Raw genomic sequence first — 13603 nt, 5'->3', positions numbered from 1 at the left:
CCAATAGGCTCCCAAATATCATTTTGCAGATTACACGAACAGAGTGTTAGCCATCTGCTTCTTTGGGCAGAGGTGGTAACTCTGTGAGATGAACTCACAGATCAGAAAGAAGTTTCTCAGAAAGCTTCTTTCTCATTTTTATTGGAAGATGTTTCCATTGGCCCCATTGTTTTCAAAGGGATCGGGAATATCTGTTCTCAGATTCCACACAAATAGGGCTAGGCCACGGCCCCACGAAATACAGCTGCAACTTAGTGAGTTGAATTCACACATCACAAAGCGGTTTTCTCAGAAAGCTTCCCACTTTAGTAAGACGAGGTTATTTGTGGTCTTGGAGCGCCACCGTGTGTCCTATTGCAGATTCTGCGAAAACTCTGCTAGCAAGTTTCTCAGTGGAAACAATGATGGACATCTGTGGGCTGAATTCACCCACAACAAAGAAGTTTCTGAGAAGGCTTCTCTGCAGGTTTCTCTGAGGATAGTTCCTTATTCAGCATGCGATTCAACGATATCCAAGACATCACATCTGAGATTCCTCAAAATGAGTGCTAGGAAACTCCCCCGAGAAAGGGTGATAGAACACTGTGAAATGAATTCACATATCACAAAGCAGTTTCGCAGAAAGCTTGGTTCCGCTTTCTCTTGGAGTATATTAGTTTTCTCCTTCTATTCTTCAAAGCTATCTGAAATATCACTTCTCGGAATCCACGGAAACAGTCCTAAGAAACGGCCCCAAAAAACACTGGCGTAACTCTGTGAGTTGCATTCACACATGGCAATGCAGTTTCTCACAAAGCTTCTCTTTAGTTATTATGTGAGGATAATTCCTTTATCACCATGGGCCCCAATAGGCTCCCAAATATCACTTTGCAGATTCCACGAAAAGAGTGTTAGCAAACTGCTTCTTGAGGCAGAGGTTGTAACTCTGTGAGATGAACTCACAGATCAGAAAGAAGTTTCTCAGAAAGCTTCTTTCACGTTTTGAACGGATGAAATTTCCTTTATCAGCGTAGGCCTCAATGTGATCCAAAGAAGCCCTTCTCAGTTTCCCCAAAGACAGTGTTAATGGACTGCTCCACGAAACATAAGTGTAACTCTGTGAGATGAATTCACACATCACCAAGAAGTTTCTAAGAAAGCTTCTTTCTAGTTTTCATCTGTGGAAATTTCCTTTGTCACTGTAATGTTCATTGCGCTATGAAGTATCTAATTGCAGATTTCCAGAAAACTGTGCTAACAAACTGATCACTGAAGAGAAACGTGTAACTCTGTGAGTTGCATTCACACATGGCAATGCAGTTTCTCACAAAGCTTCTCTTTAGTTATTATGTGAGGATAATTCCTTTATCACCATGGGCCTCAATAGGCTCCCAAATATCACTTTGCAGATTCCACCAAAAAGTGTTAGCAAACTGCTTCTTAAGGCAGAGGTTGTAACTCTGTGAGATGAACTCACAGATCAGAAAGAAGTTTCTCAGAAAGCTTCTTTCACGTTTTGAACGGATGAAATTTCCTTTATCAGCGTAGGCCTCAATGTGATCCAAAGAAGCCCTTCTCAGTTTCCCCAAAGACAGTGTTAATGGACTGCTCCACGAAACATAAGTGTAACTCTGTGAGATGAATTCACACATCACCAAGAAGTTTCTAAGAAAGCTTCTTTCTAGTTTTCATCTGTGGAAATTTCCTTTGTCACTGTAATGTTCATTGCGCTATGAAGTATCTAATTGCAGATTTCCAGAAAACTGTGCTAACAAACTGATCACTGAAGAGAAACGTGTAACTCTGTGAGTTGCATTCACACATGGCAATGCAGTTTCTCAGAAAGCTTCTCTTTAGTTATTATGTGAGGATAATTCCTTAATCACCATGGGCCTCAATAGGCTCCCAAATATCACTTTGCAGATTCCACCAAAAAAGTGTTAGCAAACTGCTTCTTAAGGCAGAGGTTGTAACTCTGTGAGATGAACTCACAGATCAGAAAGAAGTTTCTCAGAAAGCTTCTTTCACGTTTTGAACGGATGAAATTTCCTTTATCAGCGTAGGCCTCAATGTGATCCAAAGAAGCCCTTCTCAGTTTCCCCAAAGACAGTGTTAATGGACTGCTCCACGAAACATAAGTGTAACTCTGTGAGATGAATTCACACATCACCAAGAAGTTTCTAAGAAAGCTTCTTTCTAGTTTTCATCTGTGGAAATTTCCTTTGTCACTGTAATGTTCATTGCGCTGTGAAGTATCTAATTGCAGATTTCCAGAAAACTGTGCTAACAAACTGATCACTGAAGAGAAACGTGTAACTCTGTGAGTTGCATTCACACATGGCAATGCAGTTTCTCAGAAAGCTTCTCCTTAGTTATTATGTGAGGATAATTCCTTTATCACCATGGGCCTCAATAGGCTCCCAAATATCACTTTGCAGATTCCACCAAAAAGTGTTAGCAAACTGCTTCTTAAGGCAGAGGTTGTAACTCTGTGAGATGAACTCACAGATCAGAAAGAATTTCTCAGAAAGCTTCTTTCACGTTTTGAACGGATGAAATTTCCTTTATCAGCGTAGGCCTCAATGTGATCCAAAGAAGCCCTTCTCAGTTTCCCCAAAGACAGTGTTAATGGACTGCTCCACGAAACATAAGTGTAACTCTGTGAGATGAATTCACACATCACCAAGAAGTTTCTAAGAAAGCTTCTTTCTAGTTTTCATCTGTGGAAATTTCCTTTGTCACTGTAATGTTCATTGCGCTATGAAGTATCTAATTGCAGATTTCCAGAAAACTGTGCTAACAAACTGATCACTGAAGAGAAACGTGTAACTCTGTGAGTTGCATTCACACATGGCAATGCAGTTTCTCAGAAAGCTTCTCTTAGTTATTATGTGAGGATAATTCCTTTATCACCATGGCCTCAATAGGCTCCCAAATATCACTTTGCAGATTCCACCAAAAAGTGTTAGCAAACTGCTTCTTAAGGCAGAGGTTGTAACTCTGTGAGATGAACTCACAGATCAGAAAGAAGTTTCTCAGAAAGCTTCTTTCACGTTTTGAACGGATGAAATTTCCTTTATCAGCGTAGGCCTCAATGTGATCCAAAGAAGCCCTTCTCAGTTTCCCCAAAGACAGTGTTAATGGACTGCTCCACGAAACATAAGTGTAACTCTGTGAGATGAATTCACACATCACCAAGAAGTTTCTAAGAAAGCTTCTTTCTAGTTTCATCTGTGGAAATTTCCTTTGTCACTGTAATGTTCATTGCGCTATGAAGTATCTAATTGCAGATTTCCAGAAAACTGTGCTAACAAACTGATCACTGAAGAGAAACGTGTAACTCTGTGAGTTGCATTCACACATGGCAATGCAGTTTCTCAGAAAGCTTCTCCTTAGTTATTATGTGAGGATAATTCCTTTATCACCATGGGCCTCAATAGGCTCCCAAATATCACTTTGCAGATTCCACCAAAAAGTGTTAGCAAACTGCTTCTAAGGCAGAGGTTGTAACTCTGTGAGATGAACTCACAGATCAGAAAGAAGTTTCTCAGAAAGCTTCTTTCACGTTTTGAACGGATGAAATTTCCTTTATCAGCGAAGGCCTCAATGTGATCCAAAGAAGCCCTTCTCAGTTTCCCCAAAGACAGTGTTAATGGACTGCTCCACGAAACATAAGTGTAACTCTGTGAGATGAATTCACACATCACCAAGAAGTTTCTAAGAAAGCTTCTTTCTAGTTTTCATCTGTGGAAATTTCCTTTGTCACTGTAATGTTCATTGCGCTAGTGAAGTATCTAATTGCAGATTTCCAGAAAACTGTGCTAACAAACTGATCACTGAAGAGAAACGTGTAACTCTGTGAGTTGCATTCACACATGGCAATGCAGTTTCTCAGAAAGCTTCTCTTTAGTTATTATGTGAGGATAATTCCTTTATCACCATGGGCCTCAATAGGCTCCCAAATATCACTTTGCAGATTCCACCAAAAAAGTGTTAGCAAACTGCTTCTTAAGGCAGAGGTTGTAACTCTGTGAGATGAACTCACAGATCAGAAAGAAGTTTCTCAGAAAGCTTCTTTCACGTTTTGAACGGATGAAATTTCCTTTATCAGCGTAGGCCTCAATGTGATCCAAAGAAGCCCTTCTCAGTTCCCCAAAGACAGTGTTAATGGACTGCTCCACGAAACATAAGTGTAACTCTGTGAGATGAATTCACACATCACCAAGAAGTTTCTAAGAAAGCTTCTTTCTAGTTTTCAATCTGTGGAAATTTCCTTTGTCACTGTAATGTTCATTGCGCTAGTGAAGTATCTAATTGCAGATTTCCAGAAAACTGTGCTAACAAACTGATCACTGAAGAGAAACGTGTAACTCTGTGAGTTGCATTCACACATGGCAATGCAGTTTCTCAGAAAGCTTCTCTTTAGTTATTATGTGAGGATAATTCCTTTATCACCATGGGCCCCAATAGGCTCCCAAATATCACTTTGCAGATTCCACCAAAAAGAGTGTTAGCAAACTGCTTCTTAGGCAGAGGTTGTAACTCTGTGAGATGAACTCACAGATCAGAAAGAAGTTTCTCAGAAAGCTTCTTTCACGTTTTGAACGGATGAAATTTCCTTTATCAGCGTAGGCCTCAATGTGATCCAAAGAAGCCCTTCTCAGTTTCCCCAAAGACAGTGTTAATGGACTGCTCCACGAAACATAAGTGTAACTCTGTGAGATGAATTCACACATCACCAAGAAGTTTCTAAGAAAGCTTCTTCTAGTTTTCATCTGTGGAAATTTCCTTTGTCACTGTAATGTTCATTGCGCTAGTGAAGTATCTAATTGCAGATTTCCAGAAAACTGTGCTAACAAACTGATCACTGAAGAGAAACGTGTAACTCTGTGAGTTGCATTCACACATGGCAATGCAGTTTCTCAGAAAGCTTCTCTTTAGTTATTATGTGAGGATAATTCCTTTATCACCATGGGCCTCAATAGGCTCCCAAATATCACTTTGCAGATTCCACCAAAAAAGTGTTAGCAAACTGCTTCTTAAGGCAGAGGTTGTAACTCTGTGAGATGAACTCACAGATCAGAAAGAAGTTTCTCAGAAAGCTTCTTTCACGTTTTGAACGGATGAAATTTCCTTTATCAGCGTAGGCCTCAATGTGATCCAAAGAAGCCCTTCTCAGTTTCCCCAAAGACAGTGTTAATGGACTGCTCCACGAAACATAAGTGTAACTCTGTGAGATGAATTCACACATCACCAAGAAGTTTCTAAGAAAGCTTCTTTCTAGTTTTCATCTGTGGAAATTTCCTTTGTCACTGTAATGTTCATTGCGCTGTGAAGTATCTAATTGCAGATTTCCAGAAAACTGTGCTAACAAACTGATCACTGAAGAGAAACGTGTAACTCTGTGAGTTGCATTCACACATGGCAATGCAGTTTCTCAGAAAGCTTCTCCTTAGTTATTATGTGAGGATAATTCCTTTATCACCATGGGCCTCAATAGGCTCCCAAATATCACTTTGCAGATTCCACCAAAAAAGTGTTAGCAAACTGCTTCTTAAGGCAGAGGTTGTAACTCTGTGAGATGAACTCACAGATCAGAAAGAAGTTTCTCAGAAAGCTTCTTTCACGTTTTGAACGGATGAAATTTCCTTTATCAGCGTAGGCCTCAATGTGATCCAAAGAAGCCCTTCTCAGATTCCCCAAAGACAGTGTTAATGGACTGCTCCACGAAACATAAGTGTAACTCTGTGAGATGAATTCACACATCACCAAGAAGTTTCTAAGAAAGCTTCTTTCTAGTTTTCATCTGTGGAAATTTCCTTTGTCACTGTAATGTTCATTGCGCTAGTGAAGTATCTAATTGCAGATTTCCAGAAAACTGTGCTAACAAACTGATCACTGAAGAGAAACGTATAACTCTGTGAGTTGCATTCACACATGGCAATGCAGTTTCTCAGAAAGCTTCTCTTTAGTTATTATGTGAGGATAATTCCTTTATCACCATGGGCCCCAATAGGCTCCCAAATATCATTTTGCAGATTACACGAACAGAGTGTTAGCCATCTGCTTCTTTGGGCAGAGGTGGTAACTCTGTGAGATGAACTCACAGATCAGAAAGAAGTTTCTCAGAAAGCTTCTTTCTCATTTTTATTGGAAGATGTTTCCATTGGCCCCATTGTTTTCAAAGGGATCGGGAATATCTGTTCTCAGATTCCACACAAATAGGGCTAGGCCACGGCCCCACGAAATACAGCTGCAACTTAGTGAGTTGAATTCACACATCACAAAGCGGTTTCTCAGAAAGCTTCCCACTTTAGTAAGACGAGGTTATTTGTGGTCTTGGAGCGCCACCGTGTGTCCTATTGCAGATTCTGCGAAAACTCTGCTAGCAAGTTTCTCAGTGGAAACAATGATGGACATCTGTGGGCTGAATTCACCCACAACAAAGAAGTTTCTGAGAAGGCTTCTCTGCAGGTTTCTCTGAGGATAGTTCCTTATTCAGCATGCGATTCAACGATATCCAAGACATCACATCTGAGATTCCTCAAAATGAGTGCTAGGAAACTCCCCCGAGAAAGGGTGATAGAACACTGTGAAATGAATTCACATATCACAAAGCAGTTTCGCAGAAAGCTTGGTTCCGCTTTCTCTTGGAGTATATTAGTTTTCTCCTTCTATTCTTCAAAGCTATCTGAAATATCACTTCTCGGAATCCACGGAAACAGTCCTAAGAAACGGCCCCAAAAAACACTGGCGTAACTCTGTGAGTTGCATTCACACATGGCAATGCAGTTTCTCACAAAGCTTCTCTTTAGTTATTATGTGAGGATAATTCCTTTATCACCATGGGCCCCAATAGGCTCCCAAATATCACTTTGCAGATTCCAAGAAAAGAGTGTTAGCAAACTGCTTCTTGAGGCAGAGGTTGTAACTCTGTGAGATGAACTCACAGATCAGAAAGAAGTTTCTCAGAAAGCTTCTTTCACGTTTTGAACGGATGAAATTTCCTTTATCAGCGTAGGCCTCAATGTGATCCAAAGAAGCCCTTCTCAGTTTCCCCAAAGACAGTGTTAATGGACTGCTCCACGAAACATAAGTGTAACTCTGTGAGATGAATTCACACATCACCAAGAAGTTTCTAAGAAAGCTTCTTTCTAGTTTTCATCTGTGGAAATTTCCTTTGTCACTGTAATGTTCATTGCGCTATGAAGTATCTAATTGCAGATTTCCAGAAAACTGTGCTAACAAACTGATCACTGAAGAGAAACGTGTAACTCTGTGAGTTGCATTCACACATGGCAATGCAGTTTCTCAGAAAGCTTCTCCTTAGTTATTATGTGAGGATAATTCCTTTATCACCATGGGCCTCAATAGGCTCCCAAATATCACTTTGCAGATTCCACCAAAAAAGTGTTAGCAAACTGCTTCTTAAGGCAGAGGTTGTAACTCTGTGAGATGAACTCACAGATCAGAAAGAAGTTTCTCAGAAAGCTTCTTTCACGTTTTGAACGGATGAAATTTCCTTTATCAGCGTAGGCCTCAATGTGATCCAAAGAAGCCCTTCTCAGTTTCCCCAAAGACAGTGTTAATGGACTGCTCCACGAAACATAAGTGTAACTCTGTGAGATGAATTCACACATCACCAAGAAGTTTCTAAGAAAGCTTCTTTCTAGTTTTCATCTGTGGAAATTTCCTTTGTCACTGTAATGTTCATTGCGCTGTGAAGTATCTAATTGCAGATTTCCAGAAAACTGTGCTAACAAACTGATCACTGAAGAGAAACGTGTAACTCTGTGAGTTGCATTCACACATGGCAATGCAGTTTCTCAGAAAGCTTCTCCTTAGTTATTATGTGAGGATAATTCCTTTATCACCATGGGCCTCAATAGGCTCCCAAATATCACTTTGCAGATTCCACCAAAAAAGTGTTAGCAAACTGCTTCTTAAGGCAGAGGTTGTAACTCTGTGAGATGAACTCACAGATCAGAAAGAAGTTTCTCAGAAAGCTTCTTTCACGTTTTGAACGGATGAAATTTCCTTTATCAGCGTAGGCCTCAATGTGATCCAAAGAAGCCCTTCTCAGTTTCCCCAAAGACAGTGTTAATGGACTGCTCCACGAAACATAAGTGTAACTCTGTGAGATGAATTCACACATCACCAAGAAGTTTCTAAGAAAGCTTCTTTCTAGTTTTCATCTGTGGAAATTTCCTTTGTCACTGTAATGTTCATTGCGCTATGAAGTATCTAATTGCAGATTTCCAGAAAACTGTGCTAACAAACTGATCACTGAAGAGAAACGTGTAACTCTGTGAGTTGCATTCACACATGGCAATGCAGTTTCTCAGAAAGCTTCTCCTTAGTTATTATGTGAGGATATTCCTTTATCACCATGGGCCTCAATAGGCTCCCAAATATCACTTTGCAGATTCCACCAAAAAAGTGTTAGCAAACTGCTTCTTAAGGCAGAGGTTGTAACTCTGTGAGATGAACTCACAGATCAGAAAGAAGTTTCTCAGAAAGCTTCTTTCACGTTTTGAACGGATGAAATTTCCTTTATCAGCGTAGGCCTCAATGTGATCCAAAGAAGCCCTTCTCAGTTTCCCCAAAGACAGTGTTAATGGACTGCTCCACGAAACATAAGTGTAACTCTGTGAGATGAATTCACACATCACCAAGAAGTTTCTAAGAAAGCTTCTTTCTAGTTTTCATCTGTGGAAATTTCCTTTGTCACTGTAATGTTCATTGCGCTATGAAGTATCTAATTGCAGATTTCCAGAAAACTGTGCTAACAAACTGATCACTGAAGAGAAACGTGTAACTCTGTGAGTTGCATTCACACATGGCAATGCAGTTTCTCAGAAAGCTTCTCTTTAGTTATTATGTGAGGATAATTCCTTTATCACCATGGGCCTCAATAGGCTCCCAAATATCACTTTGCAGATTCCACCAAAAAAGTGTTAGCAAACTGCTTCTTAAGGCAGAGGTTGTAACTCTGTGAGATGAACTCACAGATCAGAAAGAAGTTTCTCAGAAAGCTTCTTTCACGTTTTGAACGGATGAAATTTCCTTTATCAGCGTAGGCCTCAATGTGATCCAAAGAAGCCCTTCTCAGTTTCCCCAAAGACAGTGTTAATGGACTGCTCCACGAAACATAAGTGTAACTCTGTGAGATGAATTCACACATCACCAAGAAGTTTCTAAGAAAGCTTCTTTCTAGTTTTCATCTGTGGAAATTTCCTTTGTCACTGTAATGTTCATTGCGCTATGAAGTATCTAATTGCAGATTTCCAGAAAACTGTGCTAACAAACTGATCACTGAAGAGAAACGTGTAACTCTGTGAGTTGCATTCACACATGGCAATGCAGTTTCTCAGAAAGCTTCTCCTTAGTTATTATGTGAGGATAATTCCTTTATCACCATGGGCCTCAATAGGCTCCCAAATATCACTTTGCAGATTCCACCAAAAAGTGTTAGCAAACTGCTTCTTAAGGCAGAGGTTGTAACTCTGTGAGATGAACTCACAGATCAGAAAGAAGTTTCTCAGAAAGCTTCTTTCACGTTTTGAACGGATGAAATTTCCTTTATCAGCGTAGGCCTCAATGTGATCCAAAGAAGCCCTTCTCAGTTTCCCCAAAGACAGTGTTAATGGACTGCTCCACGAAACATAAGTGTAACTCTGTGAGATGAATTCACACATCACCAAGAAGTTTCTAAGAAAGCTTCTTTCTAGTTTTCATCTGTGGAAATTTCCTTTGTCACTGTAATGTTCATTGCGCTATGAAGTATCTAATTGCAGATTTCCAGAAAACTGTGCTAACAAACTGATCACTGAAGAGAAACGTATAACTCTGTGAGTTGCATTCACACATGGCAATGCAGTTTCTCAGAAAGCTTCTCTTTAGTTATTATGTGAGGATAATTCCTTTATCACCATGGGCCCAATAGGCTCCCAAATATCATTTTGCAGATTACACGAACAGAGTGTTAGCCATCTGCTTCTTTGGGCAGAGGTGGTAACTCTGTGAGATGAACTCACAGATCAAGAAAGAAGTTTCTCAGAAAGCTTCTTTCTCATTTTTATTGGAAGATGTTTCCATTGGCCCCATTGTTTTCAAAGGGATCGGGAATATCTGTTCTCAGATTCCACACAAATAGGGCTAGGCCACGGCCCCACGAAATACAGCTGCAACTTAGTGAGTTGAATTCACACATCACAAAGCGGTTTCTCAGAAAGCTTCCCACTTTAGTAAGACGAGGTTTTGTGGTCTTGGAGCGCCACCGTGTGTCCTATTGCAGATTCTGCGAAAACTCTGCTAGCAAGTTTCTCAGTGGAAACATGATGGACATCTGTGGGCTGAATTCACCCACAACAAAGAAGTTTCTGAGAAGGCTTCTCTGCAGGTTTCTCTGAGGATAGTTCCTTATTCAGCATGCGATTCAACGATATCCAAGACATCACATCTGAGATTCCTCAAAATGAGTGCTAGGAAACTCCCCCGAGAAAGGGTGATAGAACACTGTGAAATGAATTCACATATCACAAAGCAGTTTCGCAGAAAGCTTGGTTCCGCTTTCTCTTGGAGTATATTAGTTTTCTCCTTCTATTCTTCAAAGCTATCTGAAATATCACTTCTCGGAATCCACGGAAACAGTCCTAAGAAACGGCCCCAAAAAACACTGGCGTAACTCTGTGAGTTGCATTCACACTGGCAATGCAGTTTCTCAAAAGCTTCTCTTTAGTTATTATGTGAGGATAATTCCTTTATCACCATGGGCCCCAATAGGCTCCCAAATATCACTTTGCAGATTCCAAGAAAAGAGTGTTAGCAAACTGCTTCTTGAGGCAGAGGTTGTAACTCTGTGAGATGAACTCACAGATCAGAAAGAAGTTTCTCAGAAAGCTTCTTTCACGTTTTGAACGGATGAAATTTCCTTTATCAGCGTAGGCCTCAATGTGATCCAAAGAAGCCCTTCTCAGTTTCCCCAAAGACAGTGTTAATGGACTGCTCCACGAAACATAAGTGTAACTCTGTGAGATGAATTCACACATCACCAAGAAGTTTCTAAGAAAGCTTCTTTCTAGTTTTCATCTGTGGAAATTTCCTTTGTCACTGTAATGTTCATTGCGCTATGAAGTATCTAATTGCAGATTTCCAGAAAACTGTGCTAACAAACTGATCACTGAAGAGAAACGTGTAACTCTGTGAGTTGCATTCACACATGGCAATGCAGTTTCTCAGAAAGCTTCTCTTAGTTATTATGTGAGGATAATTCCTTTATCACCATGGGCCTCAATAGGCTCCCAAATATCACTTTGCAGATTCCACCAAAAAAGTGTTAGCAAACTGCTTCTTAAGGCAGAGGTTGTAACTCTGTGAGATGAACTCACAGATCAGAAAGAAGTTTCTCAGAAAGCTTCTTTCACGTTTTGAACGGATGAAATTTCCTTTATCAGCGTAGGCCTCAATGTGATCCAAAGAAGCCCTTCTCAGTTTCCCCAAAGACAGTGTTAATGGACTGCTCCACGAAACATAAGTGTAACTCTGTGAGATGAATTCACACATCACCAAGAAGTTTCTAAGAAAGCTTCTTTCTAGTTTTCATCTGTGGAAATTTCCTTTGTCACTGTAATGTTCATTGCGCTATGAAGTATCTAATTGCAGATTTCCAGAAAACTGTGCTAACAAACTGATCACTGAAGAGAAACGTGTAACTCTGTGAGTTGCATTCACACATGGCAATGCAGTTTCTCAGAAAGCTTCTCCTTAGTTATTATGTGAGGATAATTCCTTTATCACCATGGGCCTCAATAGGCTCCCAAATATCACTTTGCAGATTCCACCAAAAAAGTGTTAGCAAACTGCTTCTTAAGGCAGAGGTTGTAACTCTGTGAGATGAACTCACAGATCAGAAAGAAGTTTCTCAGAAAGCTTCTTTCACGTTTTGAACGGATGAAATTTCCTTTATCAGCGTAGGCCTCAATGTGATCCAAAGAAGCCCTTCTCAGTTTCCCCAAAGACAGTGTTAATGGACTGCTCCACGAAACATAAGTGTAACTCTGTGAGATGAATTCACACATCACCAAGAAGTTTCTAAGAAAGCTTCTTTCTAGTTTTCATCTGTGGAAATTTCCTTTGTCACTGTAATGTTCATTGCGCTATGAAGTATCTAATTGCAGATTTCCAGAAAACTGTGCTAACAAACTGATCACTGAAGAGAAACGTGTAACTCTGTGAGTTGCATTCACACATGGCAATGCAGTTTCTCAGAAAGCTTCTCTTTAGTTATTATGTGAGGATAATTCCTTTATCACCATGGGCCTCAATAGGCTCCCAAATATCACTTTGCAGATTCCACCAAAAAAGTGTTAGCAAACTGCTTCTTAAGGCAGAGGTTGTAACTCTGTGAGATGAACTCACAGATCAGAAAGAAGTTTCTCAGAAAGCTTCTTTCACGTTTTGAACGGATGAAATTTCCTTTATCAGCGTAGGCCTCAATGTGATCCAAAGAAGCCCTTCTCAGTTTCCCCAAAGACAGTGTTAATGGACTGCTCCACGAAACATAAGTGTAACTCTGTGAGATGAATTCACACATCACCAAGAAGTTTCTAAGAAAGCTTCTTTCTAGTTTTCATCTGTGGAAATTTCCTTTGTCACTGTAATGTTCATTGCGCTATGAAGTATCTAATTGCAGATTTCCAGAAAACTGTGCTAACAAACTGATCACTGAAGAGAAACGTGTAACTCTGTGAGTTGCATTCACACATGGCAATGCAGTTTCTCAGAAAGCTTCTCCTTAGTTATTATGTGAGGATAATTCCTTTATCACCATGGGCCTCAATAGGCTCCCAAATATCACTTTGCAGATTCCACCAAAAAGTGTTAGCAAACTGCTTCTTAAGGCAGAGGTTGTAACTCTGTGAGATGAACTCACAGATCAGAAAGAAGTTTCTCAGAAAGCTTCTTTCACGTTTTGAACGGATGAAATTTCCTTTATCAGCGTAGGCCTCAATGTGATCCAAAGAAGCCCTTCTCAGTTTCCCCAAAGACAGTGTTAATGGACTGCTCCACGAAACATAAGTGTAACTCTGTGAGATGAATTCACACATCACCAAGAAGTTTCTAAGAAAGCTTCTTTCTAGTTTTCATCTGTGGAAATTTCCTTTGTCACTGTAATGTTCATTGCGCTATGAAGTATCTAATTGCAGATTTCCAGAAAACTGTGCTAACAAACTGATCACTGAAGAGAAACGTGTAACTCTGTGAGTTGCATTCACACATGGCAATGCAGTTTCTCAGAAAGCTTCTCCTTAGTTATTATGTGAGGATAATTCCTTTATCACCATGGGCCTCAATAGGCTCCCAAATATCACTTTGCAGATTCCACCAAAAAGTGTTAGCAAACTGCTTCTTAAGGCAGAGGTTGTAACTCTGTGAGATGAACTCACAGATCAGAAAGAAGTTTCTCAGAAAGCTTCTTTCACGTTTTGAACGGATGAAATTTCCTTTATCAGCGTAGGCCTCAATGTGATCCAAAGAAGCCCTTCTCAGTTTCCCCAAAGACAGTGTTAATGGACTGCCTCACGAAACATAAGTGTAACTCTGTGAGATGAATTCACACATC

Source organism: Rhinopithecus roxellana, chromosome 21 (genome assembly GCF_007565055.1).
Source record: "Rhinopithecus roxellana isolate Shanxi Qingling chromosome 21, ASM756505v1, whole genome shotgun sequence".
Classification (NCBI taxonomy): domain Eukaryota; kingdom Metazoa; phylum Chordata; class Mammalia; order Primates; family Cercopithecidae; genus Rhinopithecus; species Rhinopithecus roxellana.
This window is presented reverse-complemented; position numbering follows the sequence as displayed.